We start from the raw sequence: 15,858 nt of genomic DNA, 5'->3' as shown, positions 1-15,858 counted from the left end.
TAGAGTGGGTGGATCGGCTTGCGAGTTTCGATGATTTAGGGAGCCGGACCATAGGTTCAACCATAATGGAGAGGTTCTTAAAGAGAAACCAGACTAAGACAAGTCCCTGAAAGAGGGCAGCAGCTCTTTCAGTACTCAGGGTGGAAGAGATCATGAGGATCGGTATGGCACTCTGATGCACAATACTGCGATGTGGAAGGCAACGGGAAACCACCACATTATGATCCCGAGTAAAATGTACTACACAAATTAAATGATGGCGTCCTCTGGGGTAAAGCACTCCGGACGTAAACTAGTCCCCCATTCGGATGTCCGGGCGGGGACTACCTCGGGGTATAAGTGCAATAGGGATAGGTGCAATGTTTCACGAGTCGGAGGGTGGAATGTTAGAACAATGAGGCAGGTAGGAAAATTAGACAATTTAAAAATAGAGATGGACAGATTAGAATTAGATATAGTAGGTATTAGTGAAGTCCGTTGGCCCGAAGCCGGAGACTTCTGGAGTGGGGACATTAGAGTAATATATACAGGATCGGTAGAAGGTAATTCGGGGGTAGGAATTGTAATGCGTATTAGGAAAGTAGAGCAGAGTGTAGAATGTTATTTACAAAAAAGCGATAGGATAGTTATGGTTAAATTAGGAAAAAAAATTAGTATGCTTAGATTTGCAGATGATATAGCAGTATTAGCATCTAGCAAGGAGGACCTAGAGATAGCTTTAAATAAAATGGAAGCGGTACTGACAGATCAGTACTGGATGAAAATAAATAAAAGTAAAACTAAAATACCGGGATGCAAGGGAAGAAAAAGTAGGGAAAGAGCGAATATAATGATAGGAGACGAAAAATTAGAAGAAGTGGCTGATTTTAGATACCTAGGAAGTCAGATAAGTCAGGATGGAAAGAGTAGTAGGGATATAAAGCAGAGGATAGCGCAGGGTCGTGTCGCCTTTAATAAAAAGAAGTCACTTCTACGCTCACGAACGGTTAATTTAGAAATTCGAAAAAGGTTGTTAAAGGTGTATGTTTGGAGCACCGCATTGTACGGGTGCGAAACATGGACAGTGGGCGCGGCGGAAAAGAAAAGGTTAGAAGAGTTCGAAATGTGATGTTATAGGCGGATGATGAGGATATCGTGGGTAGAAAAGGTTAGAAATGAAGAGGTATTGGAAAGAATAGGAGAACAGAGGACTCTATGGAAATCAATAAAAAATAGTTGAGATAGGTTGGTAGGGCACCTTCTTAGGCATGAAGATCTAGTCAGAGACATATTAGAGGTAGAAACAAGAGTTAAGAGGGGTAGAGGTAGACCTAGATTAGATTACTGTTCGCAAATAGTTAAGGATGTGGGTTGCTCTAGTTTTAGGGAAATGCGAAGTTTAGCTCAGGATAGGAAAGAGTGGAGGTACGTGTCCAACCAATCTTAGGACTGACGACCTTATGATGATGAAATAGATAAGTAGTTAAGCACATGATTTATTCGTAGTTGTATATATTCATTTGTGAACTAAGCCCACCACGTCATTTGTCCTTTTCATAAAATAATTCCAAGCAACCTGTTTTGAATATTTTAAAAATCACTTAATATTCAATTACTTCCTCGAAAAATAAATATTGCAAAATTGCCTGTGAGTTAATAAAAACTAAAATTTTTTATCAATGGAAAGGTTCCTTATTCATGGAGTCTGCTATTAATTTTCTTATCAAAATTACGCCAGCAATAACGACCGTTTAAAATCTAATTTTGTTTGTCTAGCATTCGCTACAACTTTAATATAATCGCCAGAAGATAAATAAAGTGAAGCCGTGTTCATATTCTTCAAAGAAATCGTTTTTAATAACAGGGGATAGAGATAGAGTCAACTCCCAACTGCGACAGGTCGTCGCGTATCGTCCTAAATACAGTAAATTGCACAAGCGAGACCATTTTTCATCACCAACATTTCTTCAAAATTACATGTTGTTCAAAACATATAAAAAGAAAAAAGCACTTTGCCAGGATCGAGACGTTTTTCTGTGCTCTTTTGAAATTTTACTCGGGCAGAAATATTGAATTTTAATAAGGAGCAAAGCGGTTTTAAACAACTTTGATTAATATACAGTGGATTTCATTTATTACGACCTTGGTTACAGCGACCATGGTACTATAGCGACGTTATATGTAAGTCTATTAAATTTAAAGCATACTTCAGTACAAAATTCTTGTGGCTATAGCAACTTCCGATGTGACGCCGAGTTCGGGTGTAGCGACTGTTTTTAATGAATCATTTGTAACAAATCCCTAGTAATCCTATGCAGATATAGCAACCGGAGTCAGCTGCTAATGACATAAAGTGCTTCCTTATCTTTTGTTTACATCCACACAGATAGTCAACAAGTTTTGAATTAGTCCAGATGTACATTTACTGTTAAAAAAGGCGAAAATTGTTTCTACATTAAAAAGCAGTGTGTGTTTTTATCTCCTTTAACTTTGCCTGTAACGACTTCTGGTTATAACGACGAAATTACAGAGGTCCCTTCGTTGTCGTTATACCCGAAATCCACTGTAAATAAAATCCACTGTACAATAAAGACGATCTTTATCCACAAAAGTTTACAAATGTAGAAACAATAATAAATACTTGAATTAGCATTAGGTGATATTATGGATCCTTGATGAGGAATAGGTAAAATCTACTTGTTGAAGTACTGCTAAACCATCGTTAAGTGGTCCCTCAAATTGTAATGCCTACTGATGCGCAATGGACGATCGCTATTCTGTGTTGAAGTAAATCATTTAAGTTCAGCTCTTTTCCGTGCTAAGAACTCAACGCACATCAATTGGCCCGGCTGTAGTTTTCATAATCAATATGATTGGTTATCAGAAATAATGACTAATTAGTCTCATTAATCGCTTGTTTAAGTCAGGTGAAAATCGACCACAATTAGGGAATTTAATACTGGGATACTGCGGGATTTCTCATGCAATATGCGGGACTAATCCCGCTCGTATTTCCGGAATTGAGGAAAAAATTGATTGTCGGCGGAGTTGAGGTACTTGAAGCAAGACAAATTTTACTGTGTATTGTATAGTGTTCGGGAATTGCGCGAGGGTGCGGGGGATGAATTCTATGTACGAACAAATTTTCAATTTTTTGGCATTTTCAACTTATAACTATAACGCAACGCAACGAACCATGTCTGGGGTCGTTTATCCGATAAAACAAGTAATACTTTAACTTAACTTTTACCTTTATTCTTTAATTTTTCATAATAATAATGTTTAACTTTCTTTGTCAGAATCGAGACGTTTTTCTGTGCTCTTTTGATATCGGAGTTCATTAAAGACGCTCTGTATCCATAAAAGTTTACAAATGTAGAAACAATAACAAATATTTGAATTAACACCAGGTAATATTATAGATGCTTGACGAAAAAGAGGTAAAATCTAGTTGGTGAAATACCTACTGCTGAACCTTTGTTTCGTGACCCCTCATATTGTAATGCCTACAGATGCGCAATGGACGATCGCTGTTCTGAGTTGACTCTTCGACCTAAGAACTCAATGCACACAAACTGGTCTGGCTGTAATTTTGATAATCAATATGGTTGATGACTAAATCAGCGGTTCCCATTTCTGTCCCATCATTTTTTGACGGAACCCCTTCTCGATAAAAAAATACAGAGATGACAGTTTAAGTTTGACTCCTGGTACTTTATTGTGTACATGTTGAATTCAAAATCTTTATTGCACGTATATATTTAATGTGCACAGTTTTTCTTATAATAGCGTTAAAATTTGATTTAATGTATGACAGTTCAATTTGAATATCCCAAATGGTATCCAGGCTAGTTTTGAATTTGTTTTTAGTGAAAGTGTAAACTGAATATTTCGTCGTAAGTCTAAATAAATAGAAACAGGAACGGTGATAACCTTCCCAACGACTGCAGGCTATTCATCATTAAGTTTGATCCGAAGGTCATGAAAATTTGAATCAGTTGATTCGAATTTTTGTTTTAAGAAGTATGAATCCTTAATATCGATTAAGTTCTCATACTCCGACATAGTTAATATTAATGATTTAGTCTAATTTGCGAATGGATTGTATGCAATGGGTTGTGCCTATCCTGTGACTCCTTTGGAAAATACTTCTTCAAGGATTTTTGAGTTTCAATAGATGTTCGTTTTGTATATTTTTACTAGAACAACAAACGTAGTATCTCGCGGAACCCCTGTGACCCCGCCAAGGAACATCAAGGTTCCGCAGAACACCATTTGGGAAACGTTAGATTAAATAAGCAGAATAAAATTACATAAGGTTGGAGTAAATAGTGTGTTCCCAACGATCAACCCCTTGTAAATTTCGATATTTCTCCCAAGCGTGAGCGAAATCCTTTTCTAACGGAATGTAGTTCTTGTTTATCATCTGCGCCGCAAGTGAAAAAGTGAGAGACCACCTCTCGATGGTTCAGCTTGTACATTATTTCAGAAATTTATAAAAAAATAAGATTTCGAGTATAATATCAATAATGTTTCATTTATTGGTCAAATTTTCATAGCTTTGCTGAATTGTAGGAAATGAATCGAAATGTAACATACTCATTAAAAATTAATATAATCAACTAGTCNGTGGTGGTGGAGACCTCATCTTTCAATCCCCCCCCATCATCTAGACCTTTACCGTCCATTGAATTTAAGGCATACTTTAGTACAAAATTCTTGTGGCTATAGCGACTTCGGATGTAACGCCGAGGTCGGGTGTAGCGACTGTTTTTAATGAATCATTTGTAACAAATCCCTAGTAATCCCATGCAGATATAGCGACCGGAGTCAGCTGCTAAAGACACAAAGAGCTTCCTTATCTTTTGTTTACATCCACACAGATAGTCAACAAGTTTTGAATTAGTCCAGATGTACATTTACTGTTAAAAAAGGCGAAAATTGTTTCTACATTAAAAAGCAGTGTGTGTTTTTATCTCCTTTAACTTTGCCTGTAACGACTTCTGGTTATAACGACGAAATTACAGAGGTCCCTTCGTTGTCGTTATACCCGAAATCCACTGTAAATAAAATCCACTGTACAATAAAGACGATCTTTATCCACAAAAGTTTACAAATGTAGAAACAATAATAAATACTTGAATTAGCATTAGGTGATATTATGGATCCTTGATGAGGAATAGGTAAAATCTACTTGTTGAAGTACTGCTAAACCATCGTTAAGTGGTCCCTCAAATTGTAATGCCTACTGATGCGCAATGGACGATCGCTATTCTGTGTTGAAGTAAATCATTTAAGTTCAGCTCTTTTCCGTGCTAAGAACTCAACGCACATCAATTGGCCCGGCTGTAGTTTTCATAATCAATATGATTGGTTATCAGAAATAATGACTAATTAGTCTCATTAATCGCTTGTTTAAGTCAGGTGAAAATCGACCACAATTAGGGAATTTAATACTGGGATACTGCGGGATTTCTCATGCAATATGCGGGACTAATCCCGCTCGTATTTCCGGAATTGAGGAAAAAATTGATTGTCGGCGGAGTTGAGGTACTTGAAGCAAGACAAATTTTACTGTGTATTGTATAGTGTTCGGGAATTGCGCGAGGGTGCGGGGGATGAATTCTATGTACGAACAAATTTTCAATTTTTTGGCATTTTCAACTTATAACTATAACGCAACGCAACGAACCATGTCTGGGGTCGTTTATCCGATAAAACAAGTAATACTTTAACTTAACTTTTACCTTTATTCTTTAATTTTTCATAATAATAATGTTTAACTTTCTTTGTCAGAATCGAGACGTTTTTCTGTGCTCTTTTGAAATTTTACTCGGGCAGAAATATTGAATTTTAATAAGGAGCAAAGCGGTTTTAAACAACTTTGATTAATATACAGTGGATTTCATTTATTACGACCTTGGTTACAGCGACCATGGTACTATAGCGACGTTATATGTAAGTCTATTAAATTTAAAGCATACTTCAGTACAAAATTCTTGTGGCTATAGCAACTTCCGATGTGACGCCGAGTTCGGGTGTAGCGACTGTTTTTAATGAATCATTTGTAACAAATCCCTAGTAATCCTATGCAGATATAGCAACCGGAGTCAGCTGCTAATGACATAAAGTGCTTTCTTATCTTTTGTTCTATAGTGACGTTATATGTGAGTCCATTGGGTAAATGTCTAGATGATAGCCCCCACCCTCTTTGGGGGTGGGTGGGATCGAAAGAGGAGGTCTCCCCCACCACTGTGCCATAAAAAGTTCGTGGCGGTCTCACCCCCATAAAAAGTTATGGAGGTTAGATTGGGGTGGGTGTAGGGGGGATCGAAAGGAGGTGGTCACTTGAACAAAACCCTATAACCTAACCTAACCTACCCTATTGATAAAGATATTTAAATAATGTTTTATATAACTTTTTCAATATTTTTATGTATTTTTCNCATCATTTTATATTTTTAGGAATTATAAAATTTTAGTTGCAAACTTTTGAGTGCGTTGAATTGAAACTTCAAAATAAGTGTAGCCACACAATAATACAACATTTATTGTAGATACTAGTTAGTGTATTATCGCTACAAAAAGGAAAACTGCCTTACATTCACAAAAGTAGTCAGCGATATACATGTTTTTCTTATTTGTTTCTAGTAGTTTTTTTAAGGCTTTGGGTCATTTTTAATTTTAAGCAAATACCAAATAGTCAGAGATAAAACCATAGGGAATAACAAACAGTAGAAGTGTAACTAAAAGCTCTATTATTATTTCTTGTATTGTACTGATAAATTGTAACAATGCAGTTGAGCATTAGTAATTGTTTGTTCCTGTTTCGTTACTTTACCTTTTTTATATCTGTCCGCAGGTAATAATCTGTTCCTAATTCGTTACCTGACTATCTGAAACAAACTAGGTATAGTTGGAGCGTTCAAAATTGACATAGTCCGCAATAAAACTGTCACATTTGCTTTCTTCTTTCAATTTACTAAGTTGACTTGAGCGGTTGCTGTCAGAACGCCTACTAGTACTGACGGCAGACGTTATAGGGAATATCGTAACCATACAAAAGAGATGTCAGGAAGGGATTGCATTGTTTACTAATAAAGAAAAAGAAATAGCATTACACCGATTAATGTGTAACAGAAAGTGATGCAAACAAGAAGAATTTCACAATGAACGCCCTCTAACCGCTGCACTGCTTACTACTATTTGGTTTTCTCTTTTCACTTTGTACTACCCATGAAGCATTTCCCAACTTAACAAGGATGTTTCAAAGTTAATCAGTTACTTTATAAAACCGCTAGTCATTTTCACAACATAAAAATAGATAGGTATGATTATTTAAACACGGCATCAACCTCATGAATTCAACATAAAATGCACAAAATCAAGACAAGCTCGGAAATGACAACACTTAACACTCCGATAAGGTAATTATTTTTTGTATTGTATTTACAATTAGTATGCACTCACGAACGAACTGATAATTAAATGACGTTTCAAAAAAAAAAAGAAAATGAATCGAGAATATCGCATAAATTTGATCAAACGAATTTGATGTAACCCTGGAAAACTCAGCAAAAAAAAATATTTCGATACTCTCTGCAGGTTAATTTGAATTTAAACATACATATATACATGTCTCCATCACACTACACATATACTAAACCATCATATTACAAAGTAAACATTCAGGTATGTAAATTTCGAGAGATATAGACAACTCAGTAAAATGGTTCACCACAGGACAAACGAAGAAGTAACTATACAAAGATGTAGAGAACTTAGTCGCTTCTAAATTGCAAGGTGGCATATTATAACACAGTTTTACATTCACTTTTAAGTAATTCTTAACTGTATCGTATTGTAATGTTCGTGGGTTTAACAAATTAACTTTTACGAAGAAAACTATTTATTTACACTAATTAATATTGAACACTACTAAATTATTACTAACTTAGATAATTATTCTATTTATTTACACTACTGTTACTATTCACTGTTCTATTTATTTCACTTCTATCACTGTCAATTTATCTCTTGATTCACTTCTGCAACGGTCAATTTATTTTTACTACTTCGGCGATCGTCTCTTCCTTTTTATACTCCTTTGCCTCCTTTCGGGAACGTTCTCCAGCCGTCCAGAGAAGTCTCGTTTTCTTTGAACGGTTTAATTGCTTTCCCGGAACGCAGGTACGGGATTAGCATTAGCATCTAGCAAGGAAGAGTTAGATATAGCTTTAAATAAAATGGAAACGGTATTGACAAAAAAGTATTATATGAAAATAAATAAAAGTAAAACAAGGAAGAAATAAAGGGCGAATATAAAGATTGGAGACGAAAAATTAGAAGAAGTGANCAGCCGTCCAGAGAAGTCTCGTTTTCTTTGAACGGTTTAACTGCTTTCCCGGAACGCAGGTACGACACACACGTTCACAGATACGGCGCACATGAAGAAAAGCGCCCGCGGCTAGTCGGCGAATCGATAAGCCGCTCACACACACGTATGCCCGATCGCACACAATCACGCTCGTGGTCGCTACAGTACCGATGGTATACTATTTAGTATTTGTTTAGTTTCCTTTTTATTTGCAGATTATATTCTTTTCAAAAAAAATATATAGAGGTGTTTCAAAATCTCATGGACTAGAAAATGTACCTTATTAACTGCATACGTTACATTTTAAAAAAAACATTAACTTGGCCGTTAACTATAAGCCTCTCTATATTTACAACCAGGCACAGAACCCCAGATAAACAGTAAACAGTGACAGCTAATATTTTGAAGAGGCTCATGAGACTCTGAACTACCTGTAGATATCCCTATAAATCTCATGAACTGTATTCCACTAAAAATTACAAATAAATGTTTTTTATCCTATGAGTAAACTTCTAAATTTTCATAGAATAATAGAACTAAAGCTGCAGTTAAAGTTCTTTTGTTTAACCGATCACACAAAAGACAGACAAATCCCTTTTGAACGAGCAAAACAAAGCGTTTGATTAATTGTATGAATATATCCGTTCGCCGTAATGTAAATTTGCATCCAGTACTTAAGAGAAAGGGATTCGTACAAATGCATGGTGCCTTTGATCATTTCAATAACTCCGCTACCGGGAGAGACCGAGCAATTAAAATTAAATAGTTTTTGAAGATAACTCACAATTCTTTATTCAACTTGCTGATGCTCTTTGTAGTTACATCCGGAAATTCCCATTTAATTCAATGAGAGCGAAAGCGATTTCGAAGTTTTATTAAGCGAATTAGTACAGATATAAAATCTTTCTAAAGTACTTGGACTTTTATCTAATGAAAAAAACCCGTGATAAAATAATATCATCATTTTATATTTTTAGGAATTATAAAATTTTAGTTGCAAACTTTTGAGTGCGTTGAATTGAAACTTCAAAATAAGTGTAGCCACACAATAATACAACATTTATTGTAGATACTAGTTAGTGTATTATCGCTACAAAAAGGAAAACTGCCTTACATTCACAAAAGTAGTCAGCGATATACATGTTTTTCTTATTTGTTTCTAGTAGTTTTTTTAAGGCTTTGGGTCATTTTTAATTTTAAGCAAATACCAAATAGTCAGAGATAAAACCATAGGGAATAACAAACAGTAGAAGTGTAACTAAAAGCTCTATTATTATTTCTTGTATTGTACTGATAAATTGTAACAATGCAGTTGAGCATTAGTAATTGTTTGTTCCTGTTTCGTTACTTTACCTTTTTTATATCTGTCCGCAGGTAATAATCTGTTCCTAATTCGTTACCTGACTATCTGAAACAAACTAGGTATAGTTGGAGCGTTCAAAATTGACATAGTCCGCAATAAAACTGTCACATTTGCTTTCTTCTTTCAATTTACTAAGTTGACTTGAGCGGTTGCTGTCAGAACGCCTACTAGTACTGACGGCAGACGTTATAGGGAATATCGTAACCATACAAAAGAGATGTCAGGAAGGGATTGCATTGTTTACTAATAAAGAAAAAGAAATAGCATTACACCGATTAATGTGTAACAGAAAGTGATGCAAACAAGAAGAATTTCACAATGAACGCCCTCTAACCGCTGCACTGCTTACTACTATTTGGTTTTCTCTTTTCACTTTGTACTACCCATGAAGCATTTCCCAACTTAACAAGGACGTGTTCAAAACGCAGCAAGTGACTACAGTCCCAAGTAGAAACAAGAAAGAAGATACGTCGATTCTCACAAATAGTTTATTGCGGACTTTGCCAGTTTTGATCGTCCTAACTATATCTCAAAATTACTACTCAGATAAATTATTCATGTAAATGTTAAATTATTTTCTTCGTATTGTTTCTATTGTTCTCCCTTCTCGTTTATTCCAAACTTAGGACTGACAAAATAAAAAAGCAAACTTAAAAATTAAAATAATGTTATTTTGACGTATTTAAATATTTTTCCTAGGACTGCGATCGTCAAATATTCATACAAAATAAATTTACCTTTCAGGTTTCATCGGAATGTAGAGGACTTAATTAAATCATATTTAACAATAAAACTTAATTTTCTTAAAGCCTCTTGTAATGTTATATTATCAACAGTTGTTCTAAGACAGCTTTTGCGCTGTCATCTATACAAAAGTATAATGCCTTTTCGTTCTTTTTGATGTGGACAAAATACAGTCCTGTTTTTGTATGATTATCTTATAATATTGTGAATCATCGTTCAAGATTTTCGTGATTTCATGTATGTTGAGGTGACTCTTCAACTCTTTTGTTCAACCTGCTAAGTGACTCTTCTACTGATTTGTCGTTCTGTGTTTGTTACCGTAGCAAATCCAGTACCCTTCGTTATCTAGTTACTCGTCTATAAAATAATGGCTAAATTCGATTATTCTTTCTGATTTGGAGACATAGACATAATTGTGAAGTTGTACACGTTTTTCCAACAGTATCGTTATCTTATCTTGTACATCTTTGATCCTAAATAACCGGCTTCACCCAATTACTACGCCACGGGGTGGGGGCTTCACGATAGGAAGGGGTAGGTGACCAAACAGGAATACAATTTTCGTAGGTGACATAGTAATGGAATCCTTTATTATTCGTTTCAGTTTTACTCAATTATACATATATGTAGCAATAATTGGTAACAAATATCGAGATCGTACACAGAATTTAATTTAAGAAAGAAACTAAAAAAACATTACATAAATTAGAATTCTTTTTCACAGACGATAAAATTAAATTCTCAAGTTGACGCACATACGTATATTTATGTTATGTATGACCATGCATTACTTTTTACTGATTGTGGGTAGTCTATCTTTGAACAGTCTTTTTTTTTTTATTTGATTGTTTAAAGGGTTTTTGGTTTCTGAACCGAGTCAGATAAGTCAGGACAGAAGGAGTAGTAGAGATATAAAGAAGAGGATAGCGCGGGATTCTGTCGCCTTCAGTAAAAAGAAGTCACGCCTATGCTCGCAAACGGTTAATTTAGAAATTCAAAAAAGGTGTATTTGGAGCGCAGCGTTGTACGGGTGCGAAACATGGACAGTGGGCGAGGTGGAAAGGAAAATGTTAGAAGCTTTCGAAATGTGGTGTTATAGTCGAATGATGCGGATAACATGGATAGAGAAGATTAGAAATGAAGCGGTATTAGAAAGAATGAGTGAACAGAGGACTCTATGGAAGTCAATAAAAAATAGGCGATGTAGGTTGGTAGGACACCTTCATAGGCATGAAGGTCTAGAGAGAGACATATTAGAGGTAGAAACAGGAGTTACGAGGGTAGAGGTAGACCTAGGTTAGATTACTGTTCGCAAATAGTTAAGGATGTGGGTTGTTCTAGTTTTAGGGAAATGCGAAGTTTAGCTTAGGATAGGAAAGAGTGGAGGTACGTGTCCAATCAGTCTTAGGACTGATGACCTTATGATGATGATNTTTTAAAATAAATAAAAAAATACTTGTAGCAGATGTACTTAGTTTTAACCGAAATTGAAGTGCTCAAGTTCTATGTATTTTGTTCAATTTTAAATCCAATGTTTCATGTTGTATGCTTCAACAGCGTCTACAACAAATCGTACATTCACATTAACGTTCTGTAACTAAAAAATTATTTACAAAACCAAAGTAATCTTTTTTTTAATCACAATTTATTAATTATTAATTAGTGCAATTTGAAGTTTAACATTGTAAAGATAAAGTTGTTCTAAACAAACATTAAGACTTGTGGCATTTGGGACAGTTCGGTCATGTTTACCTGACTACACCCTTTGAAGTTTTGATTTATTTTTGACAACATTTCAATAATATTCTGTTTTATGTTATCTGAAACTCTCGTATACAGGGTTCTTCAAAGTGAAGTGGTACATATTAGACGTTTTAGGGCAACTAAGCGTGTAATAACAGATCTGAAAATTTGACAGGATGATCTTTTTAATTGAATTTATTTCGCTTCCGATTATACCAGAAATTGATGTTAACTTTGTTATTTAAGTTAAGTGGAGTGGTATATTTTTTATGACGAATTCGTATGAAACACAAAATTTTACGTTAACTCTGAAAACCAACTTGTTTGCCTATGATGAATGGTTTCTGAGATAATTGAATTTCTAGAGAAAATATCGTTATCGAAAATTATCAAAAATCATAACTTCCACGAAAAATGATCAAGAGTGTTGAAATTTCTACCAGTTATGGTTGTGCCGTTTAATTAATTTTGAACCAAAATTGAGCTTCAAAATTTATACTGGGCGTTCAGAAAGAAATACAAAGTTTGAAAACTTCAAAAACGAACAATTTCGTTTTTCCAAATAATTTCTTTTACTAACCTTGGCATAACAAGTGTCGTAGACAATTGACAGCTACCTCAAATGTTAAAAAATCAGAACCTTATCATTCGTTTTTCTATGCTACAAAAATAATAAAAGACGAAACTAATAATGATTTGAAGGAATTTGGTTCTTTCCGAGCATCTTATACCACTTCCAATAGTGTTGCTGGAGACGGATAACATGGATAGAGAAGATTAGAAATGAAGCGGTATTAGAAAGAATGAGTGAACAGAGGACTCTATGGAAGTCAATAAAAAATAGGCGATGTAGGTTGGTAGGACACCTTCATAGGCATGAAGGTCTAGAGAGAGACATATTAGAGGTAGAAACAGGAGTTACGAGGGTAGAGGTAGACCTAGGTTAGATTACTGTTCGCAAATAGTTAAGGATGTGGGTTGTTCTAGTTTTAGGGAAATGCGAAGTTTAGCTTAGGATAGGAAAGACTGGAGGTACTTGTCCAACCAGTCTTAGAACTGACGACCTTATGATAATGATGATGATCAGTTTTGACCCCACATGTTAACTTCAAATTATCAAATTTTCATTAGATGTGTGCGCGCAGATTCCGTTGCATGCTAAGATTTTACCCTTTTTTTTATGTTTTCGTGGAAGAGGCGAATCTTCAAAAGAAAATTTTACTCAATGCGCCAAAATAAATATATCTTCGAGAATGGTGAGCAAAAAAAATATTAATTAGCAATTGTGGACTATATTAAAATCGCTTAAATCGATCTTAATTTTTAGAATGTACCTTTACCTAGTCAGTGATTTGACAGCAAAACTGAAACTTATGTAATCACACTTCTTATATAAAGTTTAAATAAAACTATATTACACCCGTCTCTCTCGCAGTGTGAGACATTTTCAGATGGCTTATTTGCCTTCAATACACGCTGCTAAAAGAATGTTTGCTTCAAATATATAAATTGAACGTCACATACCCGTAAAATTTCTCGATTTATTTGCCAGGCTTAATAACTAAACAAAATTATCCTGGGGGAAGCTCGAACATTTTATGTACCTACCGGCAGTAAATCTACAAAACGTATAAATGAGACTTTATTAGCCTTTCATTAAGTTTCATTCTAAAAAACCATGCCAACACGATGAGACTAACAACAAAAAATTACGGAGCGTATTTATTTCTGTAAACTGCTTTCGGCAGAAAATTATATTTTTGCCCTATTTAAAGCAGGAACGGCATTTTTCCCTACTTATTAATCAGTCGAATAGAAGCTAATATAATTCCAGTATTTTTAATTATTTTTTGTTAAATTAAAAAAGAAAACAGCCATCCAGCGCTGTCCCAAATGATTCCATTCCTCTCGTCTGTTTTTAGCTCGCAACTAAAAGATTTGTCAACATCACTTTATTCAACTCACTCAATTAAATTCTTCTGTTGCCTAATGGACTACTGTTTAAAAAGGTCTTCTTCCACAAAAAGCATGCTGTTTTCATCAACTCGTGTTTTGTATATTTATTATTTTATGGATAACGATGTTCGGTGTCGATGTGTTCATATTTGTTTATATTTTTTATAGTTATTTTAGTTTGTATTTTTTTTGTATATAACTGTATATCATATCTATTACTTGTAATTCTATATAACTTCAAATTTTGTGTTGCAAACAGCTTTGGGCCTCTTTATTACACCCTTCAGGTAGGTACCAAATGTTGGGAAAGTCCGAGTTCCCAACTACGTCACGCCGGACTTTCTCTGGGTACCTGAAGGGTGCATAGCAACAAAAGTAGCATTGACCAAGGGGTCTGTTACTAAGAGGCGTGTCCTATTTTGGTGTAGACTATTTAAGTCCTGGACCAAGATAGATATTCATTATTATTCATTCTATTCAATTACAAGTTAAAACCAAATTCAAATTAAAACAAAACCAAATTCAAACAAAATCAAACTATACAACAATTACAATTCGACTTCAATCAATCAATTTATATATCAAAATCAAGAAATAAAGTGTAAATAGTGTAAATAAAGTGCAATTAAGAAAAGCAGTCTATTAATTCGAAGAAAATTAACCAAAAGAGCCTTCGGCGGGATACCGCCATATACATCGCCAACAGATTACAACAAACACATCAAACAAACGATAAATCAAAGTAGACTTTTTTTATTGAAACTATTAAATAACACAAATTGAAGCTGCATGATTAATTATTCAAACAAAAAACAGATTTAAAAAGGTCGTGATCATTTGTGTAATTCGTTGTTTGCTGTAAACTACAGCTTTTATTGCTGTTCTAATACCAGTAATGCGACGAACTACCCCTACAAAAATTTAAAGTGAATATCTCATTCTTTTGTGAAAACTACCAGCTGTGGTAGAAATGAAACGAAAAAATAGACTATAAATTGCAACAACTTTGAATAAAGCAAATTATGTTTATTTGGAATTTTAAAATAAATNAGTCTAATTTGCGAATGGATTGTATGCAATGGGTTGTGCCTATCCTGTGACTCCTTTGGAAAATACTTCTTCAAGGATTTTTGAGTTTCAATAGATGTTCGTTTTGTATATTTTTACTAGAACAACAAACGTAGTATCTCGCGGAACCCCTGTGACCCCGCCAAGGAACATCAAGGTTCCGCAGAACACCATTTGGGAAACGTTAGATTAAATAAGCAGAATAAAATTACATAAGGTTGGAGTAAATAGTGTGTTCCCAACGATCAACCCCTTGTAAATTTCGATATTTCTCCCAAGCGTGAGCGAAATCCTTTTCTAACGGAATGTAGTTCTTGTTTATCATCTGCGCCGCAAGTGAAAAAGTGAGAGACCACCTCTCGATGGTTCAGCTTGTACATTATTTCAGAAATTTATAAAAAAATAAGATTTCGAGTATAATATCAATAATGTTTCATTTATTGGTCAAATTTTCATAGCTTTGCTGAATTGTAGGAAATGAATCGAAATGTAACATACTCATTAAAAATTAATATAATCAACTAGTCAATGACACTTTACATTAGTAAGAGATAAAGCATAAACAGTTTATGTTTCAAAGTTAATCAGTTACTTTATAAAACCGCTAGTCATTTTCACAACATAAAAA

At 34.6% G+C, this 15,858-nt stretch overlaps 1 protein-coding gene across 1 annotated transcript in view; it reads left to right on the top strand.

The window, feature by feature from the left end:
• LOC108740637 (head-specific guanylate cyclase) overlaps nucleotides 1-15,858 on the top strand; it is a 209,841-nt gene that overhangs the window by 125,416 nt on the left and 68,567 nt on the right. The gene's annotated exons all lie outside the window — the stretch shown is intronic.

Source organism: Agrilus planipennis, unplaced genomic scaffold (genome assembly GCF_000699045.2).
Source record: "Agrilus planipennis isolate EAB-ADULT unplaced genomic scaffold, Apla_2.0 scaffold21, whole genome shotgun sequence".
Lineage (NCBI taxonomy): Eukaryota > Metazoa > Arthropoda > Insecta > Coleoptera > Buprestidae > Agrilus > Agrilus planipennis.
The sequence above is the reverse complement of the archived record's forward strand: the minus strand, read 5'-3'. Positions and strand labels throughout refer to the sequence as shown.